The 4,541-nt window shown below is 32.2% G+C and overlaps 1 long non-coding RNA gene across 1 annotated transcript; it reads left to right on the top strand.

The window, feature by feature from the left end:
• The first annotated feature begins 1,093 nt into the window (after positions 1-1,093).
• Positions 1,094-1,745, top strand: LOC136412717 (uncharacterized). Its single transcript, XR_010752423.1, has 2 exons — positions 1,094-1,207; positions 1,262-1,745. It is a non-coding gene; the product is annotated as an uncharacterized lncRNA (long non-coding RNA).
• Positions 1,746-4,541: the final 2,796 nt, after the last annotated feature.

Raw genomic sequence — 4,541 nt, 5'->3', positions numbered from 1 at the left:
AACATTTATTGGAACTTATAAAAAACAATAAAATTAGCACACAAGCGCTTGTAGGAAAAATATTGTATTTAACACGTGCGAAAGTGTCCTTACTACACTCAAATATTGACTCAATGAAACGAAGCGGAGTGCAATCAGTGTGAGGTAAAGGGTCACTTGCCGCACTTGTTAGGTAATAAATTAATTTGTTAAGGTCAGGGCATGCCCTGTCGGTAGATTAATATGTAACGTCTGGGTGTGCTTCAGAGTAAATCCCAACATTAAGTTTACTCATCGGAATTTTCTAACAGAGTAAGTAGCCACTGTCCAGAATTCTCTTTAACCTTCTTTGACTACATTTGATGAGTGTCTGACAATTCGCTTTGTGTTCGCGTTGCAGAAAGAAGAACTTTTGAGTAATTTGGATTAAAAAAAATTATTTCCGCACTGTCTTTAAAATCACAGTTAACGCACGGCACACGCGCTAGTTAGCTAGGCTATGGCCGAATTTTTAGCTTCTACTCGCCTTTGCATCTCCCCACATGCGGAAAGTAGATATCTAGTGTGTGTGTTGAATATCGTTTTCAGAATAAATCTGACGTTCCTTGCCTACCAAAAAGATGGCGCAAATAGTCGTAAAACACTCGCGATTGTGTCATATTCTCAAATTTTATTATCAGGGGAAAGTGTCAATTTGGCTTTCCTAAATCACTTCTATGAAGCAAATTTACTTAAATTCTATATCATTTAGTGACTTGTATAGGCATGATCTATTTCTATAGAGGGATATCTGTGTTTCGGAATTTTACGTGATCCATCGTTCACAACTTTTTCCTTGGCCTCTTTCAATAGAGTCAACTTTCGACGAGTAGGCGGATTTGACTGACTCTTTAAATCTTTCCAAATAAAATGTTTTCAATGGCAGTATGAGCTATTTTTATATAGTTTTTATCTATAAGGTCAACCTAAAGCTTCAGCACCCATCCCACAAAGAATATAATCATTGCCGGGCATGCGCGTGCGTTTGCCTCGTCGGTTCAATAGCATAGCGGAGCGTCACGTGATTGTATTCAGTATTCATTGGTATTCGCTATTCAGTATCTCGTTCGCTTACAGCACACAGCTGCTTATGATCTTTAGCTAAGTCAGAAATTACAGTGCACAGCGATATTAACACAGTTCAGTTTGTCAGGATTGAGATAAGACAGTTCACGTGGGCATTGCTGATGTTGGTAGTTTTACTCTTCTGGGCGTAGCCTTATATAAGTTTGTGACTTTATAGATTTCAATACTTTGTGTCCGTTGATTGGCAAACTATTCTCCATTGTGATATTTCAGGAGCAGAAGTCTTGTGGACATTGCAGTTGTGTGTTCAACTGAAGTTTTTTGGTGACTTTTTTGTAGACAGTGCCGATTATATATAGTTTTTAGTACATATTTCCTATTTTTATAATATGCCATAATAAACATCGATTTTCCCATCGTCCAAGCTTACGGATTATATTCAATAAAACCGTCTGTGTGTTTGATTTTCTGCCTTCTTTACTTTACGTTTGTGAATGCTGGGGGAAACATTTTCCACCACTTTTCCATGGAAATTCCTCTCACCTGTAAACATTTGCGTTAATTATTGTCTTTAATTAAAATGTTTGACGTAAGTCAAAGTCAGCTGTGTAAAGTGGTTCAAGGTCGAAGTCAACGTCATAATCCATAGCCTGCGTATATAACCAAAAGGGAATATGAAAATTTAGTCACGTCGGTTCAAATCTGTTTCGGTTCTTATTTTAACTGTTATTTCCCAAAAACATGTAACAAACATAAGTTTTAAGTAGATGGTGAAATATTCCAATTTTTCGAGGATTTCTTTGCTGCATTCACATAGCAATATCTGGTGAGTAATTATGTATTTCCCTGTGAAGTTGGACTCTAAAGGTAGATGGGTAATTGAATGAAACACACGAAGGTATGAGTTTAATAACATAATATATTTCGTAAATGTGATATGACTAGAGTATGACACGCTACATTAAGAATTCAAGGCAGACATTAATTAACTAAGTAAACATGCGGTTAACAAACTATTGTAATTCCACGGATGAACGACGTAGAACGTTTATGTAGATTTAAAATGCGTCGATATTGAGAAGTTTCATTCTATGGGCATAATTTATGTTATGTGTACAGTGAAATATAAAAAATGATATCAATTTATATGAGTATATTTTCGTAGGTTATTGCGATTAAACTTCCATTATGCCCAACATTGATACCAATTTTATTAACTGATAAAACTCGAGTTTTGGATCTACGTACTGCTATGAAATAAGTTAGGGTATGTTACACACACATGTATGCATGTTTTCGAGGACTTCATGGAAATAATTCTCGACCAGCAACTTTTAGAATAACCTTAAAGTACTTAACATTATTTTTGTTCGACTTAATCCGTTTTGGTCTCTATCACAAAATGGCAGTTCTCTCAAAAACGGACGGTTTCTTGAGGATTTGACAAGAATTAAAAAAAGTGCAAATTTCAATTTGATATAAAACTGGCCAAGTTTAATCATAAATTAAATTAATGGTAAAAAAATTTATCAAATTTTTAGGGTAGCTCACCCCTAAGTTACGCCTTTTAAGCAACCGGTCACTTCAAGTTTTTATCAAGTAAATATGACAATAAACTAAATACACGTGCAAAATTTGGTTGCTCTCTGTTATGAAAGCGTTGATATACAGAGTTTAAAAGAAAAAGATCGTTTTGGTTTTTTTTCATAGGTTTTTTCGGCAAAACTCAATAAACAAGAAAGATCAAAAACTGTCTGACAATAATACCACACGCATTAAAATGCAAGCAAAATATGAAAATAACATCGTAAAAAATCAGGGGCCCTGCCTCTTAAGAGTCCACTCAACTGTGTTGTTGCACTGAAAGTTATTTTGTATTTTCTATTATTACATGTTATCACTTTAAAGGCGCAAATGTGGCAAAAAACAAAAGCTGTTCCATCATCACATTTCTGATTAGTTTCGTCATGAAAAAATTAAAAAAATTATATCTTTAAAGCTTTGCTATTTAAATATTTGAATTAGACAAGAAAAGATTTATGCTGGAATTAGTACACATAAGAGGGATGGATGTATTCATACATTTCAGTTTATCTTTGTTAACGGCTAATTACTCATTAAATGTTATATTCTTGCTTTAAGAAATTTCGATAGACGCCAAAAAAGTTGCCGATGGCTGGATAGAGCCGAAATGTCGAATCAAAACTTTAATGATACTTTGTTATAGGGGTGAAAAAGTGATTTAACAAAGTATAATTAATATAAAAATATTGTGTTCGCTATGGTCGGAAAAAAATAAAAACGAGTTTGAATTTTCAGTTTTTGGCGGATATCACCGAAACAACTCATAAGTTGTCTACTCTTAAAAAGGCATTTTGCTGAACGATTAATTACATATGTTTACCACAATTTAAATCGCATTGGAGCTCTTACGGTTCTCGAGATCCCGATCTCAAATTTGGACCACTCTGTAGAGTATAGCAAAGCAACTTATTATAAAACGTTGACAATATTTTAATTACAGAAACAAAATTTTATGCCTTTTATTTCGTTCTTTCAAAACAAAGAAATGATGTGCTTAATTTATTTATTAAGGGATTTTAACTTTTAATTAAATGTGCTTAGTTGTAAAATTAATGAGACGTGCATTAAAAATGAAAATTTTTATAATAAATAAAATTGTGTTGATTTGGGTGAACTTAATGTTGAAAGTCAATATTTTCTCCATAATTACTATTCATAATTATATTCAAAACAAAGACCGATTTATGAAAATATATGCTTCTTCTCCAAAAAAATCGAAAATGATGTTAGAGATAAAAATGATCTACTGAATACAAACAATGTTAAAAAATATAGGGTGCCCCATTTAAAAGTAAAAAATTAGGGTTATTTCCTTAAAATCTTATGATAAAATAACATTAAAAAAAATCTAGAATTCGTAATGTTGTTTTCTATGAGTGGTACAAATTTTAAATATTTATATAAAACAATATGAAAGGTACATGGTGATAGCACTTAACGGTAAATCCTATAAATGAAATAATTCAGCATTTAAAGGTTTGTAAGTATATAATGAATTTCATTATAATTTTGTAGTACCAAGTGATGTAAAAACGAGACAATTTTAAAACTCCTCGTTTTTTTTAATGGAAACAATTTCTGGCAGTCAATTCGATACAAGAATGGACTCGTCTCTGGAAACAAAAGTTTTCAGCTATTAAAAAATTCATCTACATAAATTTTAGCGTTTTTTCTCAGTTAATTGTTTTATTATATATTCTGATAATACACCTAATAAACTGACAATTTCGACTTTTTTTATGTTTATTAATACTTATTTTACTAAAAAAGAACTAAAACGCGTGTTACAATTTAAAGTGATTAAATTAGTTCCCAAGATTCAATTAATCTTTCTTTGTGAGACAAAATACATAAATCTTGACACGAAATGTGTGGTTCTACTCGGCGCTACGCTAAAAGTTTAATACAAATTG

This window comes from Euwallacea similis, chromosome 12, assembly GCF_039881205.1.
Source record: "Euwallacea similis isolate ESF13 chromosome 12, ESF131.1, whole genome shotgun sequence".
Taxonomy (NCBI): domain Eukaryota; kingdom Metazoa; phylum Arthropoda; class Insecta; order Coleoptera; family Curculionidae; genus Euwallacea; species Euwallacea similis.
Note: the sequence above shows the minus strand (reverse complement) of the source record. Positions and strands in the feature narration are given on the sequence as shown.